Below are 12,184 nucleotides of genomic sequence, written 5' to 3'. Positions count from 1 at the left end.
TTCAGTATCAATTTTAGTGAAGTTCTGGTTCAGAAAAACAGCTATCCATGACATTTTGGAGGCAATTAGGATAATTTGAATATGTATCAGACATTGAAAGTTATTATGAAATTTTTATTAATTTTCTTGGGTATAGTAATAGTATTGTGGTTATATAGAATATTGAATTCTCAATTCTTGAATTCTCAAATATTTGTTGAAGGAGGATTGAAGAATGAATTGTCATGATGTCTACCACTGAGTATCATGTTTTAGCAAGAAAATGTATCCATGTGTGGAAATAAATTGAGAAAAGTGTTTTAATGTAGCACTATGTTAACAATTGTTGACTCTTGATGGAGAATATGAGTGTTTATTGTATGTTTTTTCCAAATTCTCTCTATGTTTAAAATGATAAACAAAAGGTGTCAGAGAAGACAATAAATATATCAATTAGTTATTAATTCATAAATATATATGCCCTCATAAATTCCTAGATGTCCAGATAAAATGCTTTCACCTCTGCACAAAACTAACTTTGTGAATGAATGTTTTTTAAGATTTTATTTATTTATTTGAGAGAGAGAGGGAGAGAGAGAAAACACACAAGCTGGGACAGGAGGGCAGGAGCAGAGGGAGTGGGACAAGCAGACTGTACACTGAGCTCAGAGCCCAATTCAGGGCTTGATCCCACAACCCCTCAGATAATGATCTGAACTGAAATCAAGAGTCAGCTACTTAAAAAATTGGCAAAGCAAGAAACAACAAATGTTGGAGAAGTTTTGGAGAAAGGGGAATCCTCTTACACTGTTGGTGGGAATGCAAGCTGGTGCAGCCACTTTGGAAAACAGTGTGGAGATTCCTCACAAACTTAAAAATAGAGCTACCCTATAACCCAGCAATTTCACTACTGGGTATTACCCCAAAGATACAGATATAGTGGGAAAAAAAGGGCCATATGCACTCCAGTATTCATAGCAGCAATATCCACAATAGCCAAAATGTAGAAAGAGCCAAGATGCCCTTCAACAGATGACTGGATAAAGAAGATGTGGTCCACATACATAAAGTAATATTACCCAGCCATCAGAAAGGATGAATACCCAACTTTTATATCAACTTGGATGGGACTGGAGGAGATTATGCTGAGTGAAATAAGTCAAGCAGAAAAAGTCAATTATCATATGGTTTCACTTATTTGTGGAACATAAGAAATATCATGGAAGAAATTAGGAGAAGGAGGAGAAAACTGAAGAGGGGAAAATCAAAGGGGGAGGTGGACCATGAGAGAGACTCTGGGCTCCAGGAAACAAACAGGGTTTCAGAGAGGAAGGGTACAGGGTATAGGTGAGCCTGGTAATGGGTATTAAGGAGGGCACAGATTACATAGAGCACTGGTTATTATGCGTGAACAATGAAATGTGGAACACTACATCAAAAACTAATGATGTACTGTATGGTGACTAACATAATACAAAAAAAAATAAGTACTTATAACATATTTTGAAAAATGCCTGAATTAACTGATGTGGGATAAAGAGCTCCCCAGAACATCCTGGATATAGCTCAACAAACTACAGCTCATGGGCCAAATCTGGCTCACTGCCTGGCTTTGTACACCCTACAAGGTAAGAAGAGTCTCTACATTTTTTTTTAAAGATTTTATTTATTTATTTGACAGAGAGAGAAATCACAAGTAGGCGGAGAGTCAGGCAGAGAGAGAGAGAGAAGCAGGCTCCCGCTGAGCAAAGAGCCCGATGCGGGGCTCGATCCCAGGACACTGAGATCATGACCTGAGCCGAAGGCAGCAGCTTAATCCACTGAGCCACCCAGGCGCCCCGAGTCTCTACATTTTTTTAAAGAGTTTATTCACTCAGCATAACCTCTTCCAGTCCCGTCCATGTTGCTACAAAAGTTGGGTATTCGTCCTTTCTGATGGAGGCATAATACTCCATAGTGTATATGGACCACATTTTCCTTATCCATTCGTCCGTTGAAGGGCATCTTGGTTCTTTCCACAGTTTGGCGACCGTGGCCATTGCTGCTATAAACATTGGGGTACAGATGGCCCTTCTTTTCACTCCATCTGTATCTTTGGGGTAAATACCCTTATCATATGGTTTCACTTATTTGTGGAGCATAACAAATAGCATGGAGGACATGGGGAGTTAGAGTGGAGAAGGGAGTTGGGGGAAATTGGAAGGGAAGGTGAACCATGAGAGACTATGGACTCTAAAAAACAATCTGAGGGGTTTGAAGAGGCGGGGGGGGGGAGGTTGGGGTACCAGGTGGTGGGTATTATAGAGTGCACGGATTGCATGGAGCACTGGGTGGGATGCAAAAATAATGAATACTGTTATGCTGAAAATAAAAAATAAATTTAAAAAAAAGATTTTATTCATTTACTTGACAGAGACCACAAGTTTTCAGAGAGGCAGGCAGGGCGGGTGGTGGGGGGGCAGCCTCCTGCAGAGCAGAGAGCCTGATGTGGGGCTCCATCCCAGGACTCTGAGATCACGACCCGAGCTGAAGTCAGAGGCCTTAGTCCACTGAGCCACCCAGGTGCCCAGAGTCTCTACATTTTTAAACAAGTGAAAAAAATCAAAAGAAGAAGAATATTTCATGCCATGTTAACATCACATAATGTTAAGATCTCATAACTTCCAAAAATAAAGTTTTATTAAAACACAGTCATGGGGCGCCTGGGTGGCTCAGTGGGTTAAAGCCACTGCCTTCGGCTCAGGTCATGATCTCAGGGTCCTGGGATTGGGCCCCAAGTCGGGCTCTCTGCTTAGAAAGGAGCCTGCTGTAAACCTGGCGATTCACAGACCTGTACCCCTGGAGATAAAAATATATGTTTATAAAAAATTAAAAATTTTTTTAAAAAGAGAAAAATGAAAAATAAAAAGAAAGGAGCCTGCTTCCCTTCCTCTCTCTCTCTCTCTGCCTGCCTCTCTGCCTACTTGTGATCTCTGTCTGTCAAATAAATAAATAAATAAATCTTTTAAGAAAAAAGGCACAGTCATGATCATCAATCATTTATGAGTGTCTATAGCAGTTCTCATGCTCCAATGGCAGAGTTAAACTGTCATTATAGATTCTAGCTGTGATCCTTAATTTCATATGTCAACTTGACTGGGCCACAGGATGTCAGATAGCTGGTTAAAAATGAATTCTGGGTCAATCTGTAAGGGTGTTTCCAGAAGGGATTAGCATTTGAGTTGGACTGAGTAAAACAGAAGGCCCTCTTCAATGTGGATGGGCATCATCCTGTCCCTTGAGGGCCTAAATAAAATAAAAACATAGAGGGAGGTTGAATTAACTCAACCTGATGGTTTGACTGGGGCATCTATTTTCTAGCCTCCACACACCCAGCACTTAGGCCTTCAGACATACAGTGTAATCTACAGCATCATCTCTCCGGTCCTCAGGCCTTCAAACTACACCACCGTCTTTCCTGAGTCTCCAGATTGCATACAGCAGACTGTGGGACTTAGCTGCATAATCATGTGAGCCAATACCTCATTATAAATCCCTGCATAAAAATGTGTGTGTGTGTGTGTGTGTGTGTGTGTGTGTGTGTGTGTATCCTGTTGGTTCTATTCCTCTGGACAACCCTGGCTAATATACAGGCCCACAAAGCCTAAAATATACATGTAATCATCTAAGTTTTCAAACTATCTGCATCATCATGTGAGAAGAAAATAAGATGTGTCTGTAAAACGGTTTATATTTCAATTATCCAGCTATAGATACATGTATTATACATATCTTTCAGCCTCTGAGTCAACTCTAGCTACAAAAAAATCACTTTATTTCCCCCTGAAATCTCAATGAAAGTGAAACTTGTGTCTCTCTTGATTTCTGCCTTGGACTTAATGAGAAAAACAATAACTTTCAATGGGTAAATAACTAAACACACAGAAAACAGAAGAAAGAAATTACAAAATCCAGACACTGGTGTGAACACTTCCATTCTTGTGGATGTTACCCATAGGAAAATCCGTTGAGCTGGGTTTTCCTGCTCATAGATGTTCAGTCTGGAAGAGTCTTTGTAGGAAGGAGAGGCCTCAGAAAAGGGTGTAACCAAGAGTAACCAAGAAATTGGGCCACAGCTGTCCCTTTATATGATGAAAGTTTTCTGAGCACACTGAAGTACACAGAAAATTCCAGATTTTGCAGATCTTGAGTGTCAAACATGGTTGACTTCTTTCACATTGTTGACATGGTGAATTTCTTGAAACACACACAATGAAGTCTTATTTATCCTCTCATGGCTCAGATAATAATAGCTCCAAATTTCCAAGGGATAAGAAGATATAACTTAAAAGATTTTTTAATAAACCTAGAAAAGATAATATTTTAGAAATGATATAAAACACTACAGAAAGATAATTTTAAAGCTTCCTTTGGGTTTCTGTTGGCTCAGTCAGCTACATGATGAGTCTTGGTTTCAGCTCAGGTCATGATGAGGGTCATGAGAATGAGCCCCACATTGGGCTCCATGCTGAGTTCAGAGTCTGCCTGAAATTCTCTCTCCCTCTCACTCTGCTCCTCCCATTCATGTTCTCTAACTCTTTCAAATAGATTTAAAAATCCTGCTTAAAAGTTTCCTTTAAAAAAAATAAATAAGAAATTTAAGAAGCCTTCAATCACAAAATTTACCTGCCAGATGAATATGTCAGAGTAAGATCAAAAGGGCATATCGGATTATATTAGGTGAGACCCTGGTCTTCCCCAGAATTCCCATCTCCCTACATTTCCTAACCCCCAAGTTACAAAAGATAAGAGCAGTTAAATGTGCTACAGAAAAAAATGATCTATCTGTTTCAGGATGTATGTGGTGATTCCTCTGCTTGTGTGATGGCATCAGCTGTACTGAGAGATGCTACATTAGCTCCTGCTTGGTTTGGAAATCAAGCTTGATTTGGTCAGGAAAGGTCAATTGGTACAAGTGGTAAGCACCTTTTTTTTTTTTTTTTTTTTTTTTTTTTTTTGCAAGAGAGGTTGGGAAGAGAAGAAAAAAAAATCACACTTCAAACAAAAATATGTTGATAAACAACTTCAGATAAGAAAAAAATTACAAGAATTTCAGAAATTTTATGATTAAGAATTGTTTTAGCTACAATAACAAAGCATCTACCTTTTTAAAAAATATTTACTAAATTAAAGAGCATATTCTACATGTTCTGCACAAGACAAAGGCAAGATTTTACTAAAAATACTTAATAGCCCCCTCCCGTTCTTTTTTCAGGCCCTCCCTGTAAGTTGCACCCCAAAGTGCAAACATTAAAATTAACTGTAGGGCTTTTTTGTCTGGAGACATTAAAGACATGTGCTTCTGTACAACGTAGATTTTCAAAATGGAGGTTTTCCATAACAGCACAAAATGAAATTTGTAGAAAGACATGAAATAATCATTATAAGACTGATTTAAAGAAAAAAAGAAAAAGAAAAAGAAGTTGAGCAAACCTGATGTATATTGGTATGAATGTGGGAGATGTAAACAAAAAGTGAGCAGGCAAATAACCATATAGGCCCTAATTTCTATGTTTGAAATGACTGAAGGAATAAACCACATAAGGTCCAGAGTGTTCATAGTTCCTGGGATTTTAGTTCTGTACGATACTAAAAATATACAAAAAGTATTGTGCTGGATATTTTGGCACCTAATCTTTCTAAATTTCTTATATATTGATAAGATTCTGGCATGGGAATAAATTTAAAGACATAACTCAATACTGCATGATTTCAGGAAACATCAATTGGTACAAGTGGTAAGCACATTTTAAATGCTGTAAAGCATCCTTGGCTGAACCAACATCTACAATGTGGGTGGGAGGTGTTCAGCCCCCACCACCAAAGCATGAGCCACTTAAAAAACCCACATATGGAAGCAAGTAATAAGTACTGATTGAGGTAATCTAAGAAAACTGTCTCATGTGTAGGAAAAGAGGAAGGTGGCAATGGGTGATCTAAAATTTTTAGGGGCATCTAGGTGGCTCAGTCATTTGGGCATCTGCCTTCAGCCCAGGTAATGATCCCACGGTCTGGAGATTGAGCCCCACATCAGACTCCTGGCTCAGTGGGAAGCCAGCTTCTCCCTCTCCCTTTGCCCTTCCCCCTGCTTGTGCACTCCATCTCCATCAAATAAATAAATAAAATCTTTAAAATAAATAAATATATATGAAATTTTTAATGATTTAACCAAGGTAACATAGCAAACACCTGAGAGAGCGGCATTTCATTCCAGACTTGCTTCACTCTGAGGACTATGATGTACATGATGCTCCTGACTCATAAGGAAATATACGGGTCGAAATAAGACGTCATGGTCACATTCTCTTACACGGTACACAAAGATAAACTCAAAATGGGCAAAATACCTCAACATGAGACAGGAATCCGTCAGAATCCTAGAGGAGAAGCAGTAATCCCTTCAATATCAGCCACAGCAACTTCTTTCAAGATATGTCTCCAAAGGCAAAGGAAACAAAAGCTAAAATAAACTTTTGGGACTTCTTCAAAATCAAAAGCTTCTGCACAGCAAAGGAAACAGTCAAAAAAAAAAAAAAAAAAAAAAGAGGCAACCCACGGAATGGGAGAAGATATTTGCAAATGACAGTACAGACAAAAGGTTGAGATCCAGGATCTATAAAGAACTCCTCAAACTCAACACACACGAAACAGACAGTCATATCAAAAAATGGGCAGAAGATATAAACAGACACTTCTCCAATGAAGACATACAAATCGCTATCAGACACATGAAAAAATGTTTATCATCACTAGCCCTCAGGGAGATTCAAATTAAAACCACATTGAGATATCACCTTACACCAGTTAGAATGGCCAAAATTAGCAAGACAGGAAACAACATGTGTTGGAGGGGATGTGGAGAAAGGGGAACCCTCTTCCACTGTTGGTGGAAATGCAAGTTGGTGCAGCCTCTTTGGAGAACCGTGTGGAGATTCCTCAAGAAATTAAAAATAGGGTGCCTGGGTGGCTCAGTGGGTTAAGCCTCTGCCTTCAGCTCAGGTCATGATCTCAGGGTCCTGGGATCAAGTCCCACATCGGGCTCTCTGCTCAGCAGGGAGCCTGCTTCCCTTCCTCTCTCTCTGCCTGCCTCTCTGCCTACTTGTGATCTCTCTCTGTCAAATAAATAAATAAATATCTTTAAAAAAAAAAAAGAAAAAGAAATTAAAAATAGAACTTCCCTATGACCCTGCAATTGCACTCCTGGGTATTTACCCCAAAGATACAGATGTCGTGAAAAGAAGGGCCATCTGTACCCCAATGTTTCTAGCAGCAATGGCCACAATCGCCAAACGGTGGAAAGAACCAAGATGCCCTTCAATGGACGAATGGATAAGGAAGATGTGGTCTGTATACACTATGGAGTATTATGCCTCCATCAGAAAGGATGAATATTCAACTTTTGTAGCAACATGGACGGGACTGGAAGAGATTATACTGAGTGAAATAAGTCAAGCAGAGAGAGTCAATTATCATATGGTTTCACTTATTTGAGGGGTGTTAGAGAGCAGAAGGGAGTTGGGGTAAATAAATAAATTAATTTTAAAAATAAAATAAAATAAAAATTAAAAAATATTTTGGAAACTTTTTTATTAAATTAATTTATTTATTTTCAGAAAAACAGTATTCATTATTTTTTCACCACACCCAGTGCTCCATTCAATCCGTGCCCTCTATAATACCCACCACCTGGTACCTCAACTTCCCACCCCCCGCCACTTCAAACCCCTCAGATTGTTTTTCAGAGTCCATAGTCTCTCGTGATTCTCCTCCCCTTCCAATTTACCACAACTCCCTTCTCTTCTCTAACACCCCTTTTTTACATCTCTACACTTTATGCTTTGTGATAGGCAATGTGTTTAAATATTTTCCCTAGTTTTACACTTGTTGTTAAATTTTCTTTATTTTTGGACATATAGTTTTCATGTAGTAGAATCCATTCATTTTTTTAATTTATTTTTTATTTATTTTCAACATAACAGCATGCATTATTTTTGCACCATACCCAGTGCTCCATGTAATCCGTGCCCTCTCTAATACCCACCACCTGGTTCCTCCAACCTCTCACCCACCGCCCCTTCAAATCCCTCAGATTGTTTTTCAGAGTCCATAGTCTCTCATGCTTCAACTCCCCTTTCAATTTCCCCCAACTACCTTCTCCTCTCTATCTCCCCACGTCCTCCATGCTATTTGTTATGCTCCACAAATAAGTGAAACCATATGATAATTGACACTCTCTGCTTGATTTATTTCATTCAGCATAATCTCTTCCAGTACCGTCCATGTTGCTACAAAAGTTGGGTATTCATCCTTTCTGATGGAGGCATAATACTCCATAGTGTATATGCACCACATCTTCCTTATCCATTCATCCATTGAAGGGCATCTTGGTTCTTTCCACCGTTTGGCGACCGTGGCTATAAACATTGGGGTACAGATGGCCCTTCTTTTCACGACATCTGTATCTTTGGGGTAAATACCCAGGAGTGCAATTGCACTCCTGGGTATTTAGGGAATAGGGAATAGGGAAGTTCTATTTTTAATTTCTTCAGGAATCTCCACACTGTTCTCCAAAGAGGCTGCACCAACTTACATTCCCACCAACAGTGGAAGAGGGTTCCCCTTTCTCCACATCCCCTCCAACACATGTTGTTTCCTGTCTTGCTAATTTTGGCCATTCTAACTGGTGTAAGGTGATATCTCAATGTGGTTTTAATTTGAATCTCCCTGAGGGCTAGTGATGATGAAAATTTTTCATGTGTCTGATAGCCATTTGTATGTCTTCATTGGAGAAGTGTCTGTTTATATCTTCTGCCCATTTTTTGATATGACTGTCTGTTTCGTGTGTGTTGAGTTTGAGGAGTTCTTTATAGATCCTGGATCTCAACCTTTTGTCTGTACTGTCATTTGCAAATATCTTCTCTCATTCCGTGGGTTGCCTCTTTGTTTTCTTGACTGTTTCCTTCGCTGTGCAGAAGCCTTTGATTTTGATGAAGTCCCAAAAGTTTATTTTAGCTTTTGTTTCCTTTGCCTTTGGAGACATATCTTGAAATAAGTTGCTGTGGCTGATATCGAAGAGATTACTGCAACAATTCAGCAATGTGGCAGGATACAAAGTCAATGTACAGAAATCAGTGGCTTTCTTATACACTAATAATGAAAATACAGAAAGGGAAATTAGAGAATTGATCCCATTTCCTATAGCACCAGGATCCATAAGATACCTGGGAATAAACCTAACCAAAGAGGTAAAGGATCTGTACTTGAGGAACTACAGAATACTCATGAAAGAAATTGAATAAGACACAAAAATATGGAAGACCATTCCATGCTCTTGGATTGGAAGAATAAACATTGTTAAAGTGTCTATACTGCTTAGAGCAATCTATACTTTTAATGCCATTCCAATCAAAATTCCACCGGTATTTCAAAGAGCTGGAGCAAATAATCCAAAAATTTGTATGGAATCAGAAGAGACCTCAAATCACTAAGGAAATGTTGAAAAATAAAAAATAAAATTGGGGGCATCACGTTACCTGATTTCAAGCTTTATTACAAAGCTGTGATCACCAAGACAGCATGGTACTGGCATAAAAACAGATACATAGACCAGTGGAACAGAGTAGAGAGCCCAGATATGGACCCTCAACTATATGGTCAATTAATCCTTGACAAAACAGGAAAGAATATACAGTGAAAAAAGTCTCTTCAATAAAAGGTGCTGGGAAAACTGGGTAGCTATATGTAGAAGAATGAAACTTGACCATTCTCTTACACCGTACACAAAGATAAACTCAAAATGGTAAAAAGACCTCAATGTGAGACAGGAATCCATCAGAATCCTAGAATCCATCCATAGTCTCTCATGATTCACCTCCCCTTCCAATTTTCCTCCACTCCCTTCTCCTCTCCATCTCCCCTTGTCCTCCATCTATTTGTTATGCTCCACAAATAAGTGAAACCATATGATAACTGACTCTCTCTGCTTCACTTATTTTACTCAGCATAATCTCTTCCAGTCCCGTCCATGTTGCCACAAAACTTGGCTATTCATCCTTTCTGATGGAGGCCTAATACTCCATAGTGTATAGGGACCCCATCTTCCTTATCCATTCGTCCATTGAAGGGCATCTTGGTTCTTTCCACGGTTTGGCGACCGTGGCCATTGCTGCTATAAACATTGGGGTACAGATGGCCCTTCTTTTCACTACTTCTTTGCCCATTCAGATGCCTTTTATATCTTTGATTACTGAAGCTCAAACTTCTAGTAATATGTTGAACTTAAGTGTTGAGAATGGGCATCCCTGTCGTCTTCCTGACTTTAGGGGAAAACCTCTGTGTTATTGGCCATTGAGAATTATATTCCCTATGAGCTTTTATGATATTGAGGTATGTTACCTCTATCTTAGCTTTGGAGAATTTTAATCAAGAAAGGACGTTCTATTTTGCCAAATGTTTTTTTTCTGCATCAGTTGAGGGGATCATATGATTCCTGTCCTTCCTTTACTTTTCTTGCCCTTTCTTTTCTTCTCCTTTCTCTTTTCTTTTCTTCTGTTCTCTTTTCTGTTCTGTTCTGTTCTTTATGTAGTATCGCATTAAATAATTTGCAGATGTTGAACCAACCCTTGCAGTCCAGGAATAAATCCCAATTGGTCAAGGTGAATAATCCCTTTAGTGTACTGTTGGACCCTATTGGCTAGAATCTTGGTGAGAATTTTTGCTTCCATGTTCATCACCATCCCAGCCCACACTCGGGATGGTAGAGGGTCCACATGTTCCAGTCTCCCAGCAGTCTCCCAGTAGTCGCCAGGTCACAGTTTATGACAAACCCAGCTGAGAACCCCCTCATGCATTCACTGACTATAACCAGTTTTCGTGCTCCAATGCTTGGGAAATCTAATGGCTCAGGCACCCTGGCTAATTCCGTGACTCCAGGAATCCTGAGACCATGCTGTCCCACCTAGAATTCTGCCCATTCTACCTGAGCACCTTTCAGACAGGGATGTCTCTCACTGGAGCAGATTTATAAGGGTTCTGATCTGGGCCTCTGGGGCTATATCACTTTCTGGAAGCTGGAATAGGAGACCTCTTCCTCCCACCATTTATCTTCTGATATCTCCCCTCAGATTCACTTCTCCACACCTCCTACCTTTCAAAAAGTGGTCACTCTTCTACTTGTAGAGTTCCAGTATTCTTTACTTACATCCCAGGTTGAAGTCTTGGATGTTGAGAATGATTTGATAGTCATCTAGGTAAATTCAATGGGCTAGGTGAAAAGAGGTCCCATACTCTTCTGCCATCTTGCCTCCTCATAGCTTGAGCTTTGATTTTCTTTTTTTTTTTTTTAAGATTTTATTTATTTATTTATTTGAGAGGCAGAGATCACAAGCAGGCAGAGAGGCAGGCAGAGAGAGAGAAGGTGGAAGCAGGCTCCCTACCAAGCAGAAAGCCCGATGCAGGGTTTGATCCCAGGACTCTGGGATCATGATCTGAGCCAAAGGCAGAGGCTTTAACCCACTGAGCCACCCAGGCGCCCCTGATTTTCTTAAAATAATAAATGAATAAATGAAAAGCAGAGTGGTGAAAAGGAGTGGCCTCCAGTTAAAGAGTGAATGAATCACGGGAATAAAAGGCACAGCCTAGGGAATATAGTCAGTGATATCAACATAGTGTTTTGTGGTGACAGATGGAAGCTCCACATGTGGTGAACACAGTGCAATGTTTAAACTTGTTGTAACACTCTGTTGTGCACCCGAAAGTAATATAACATACTGTGTCAACCATACTCAAGTTTTAAAAATTAATTTTAAAAACACCAATCTTTTCTTAAAGCTTTCACACTGTTCCATTGTTTGGCACTTACTTTTCTGGATAATCTAGTGTCTCCTGCTGTTTCTCCTTTGGAACCTCTGTGGAAATGTGTGCTTGTCTACCTGAGCAACCAGTAAGAAAACAACACTTCCATGCACTTTCCTTCATACCAACATTTTCTTCATAACACCTATCACCTTCTGATATTCTATCTGATCTTCTATTTGCGTACCTTCTCCATCCTTAAACTGTGCAGACTTTTTAATTTTGGGGAACACCTATACTCTTTGCCTGGAGGTGAGAGAGTACTCAAGTTTATTCTTCAAACATGTGACAGAATTTGTATTGGAAAGTACAA

Source organism: Mustela erminea, chromosome 1 (assembly GCF_009829155.1).
Source record: "Mustela erminea isolate mMusErm1 chromosome 1, mMusErm1.Pri, whole genome shotgun sequence".
In the NCBI taxonomy this organism is placed as follows: domain Eukaryota; kingdom Metazoa; phylum Chordata; class Mammalia; order Carnivora; family Mustelidae; genus Mustela; species Mustela erminea.
Note: the sequence above shows the minus strand (reverse complement) of the source record.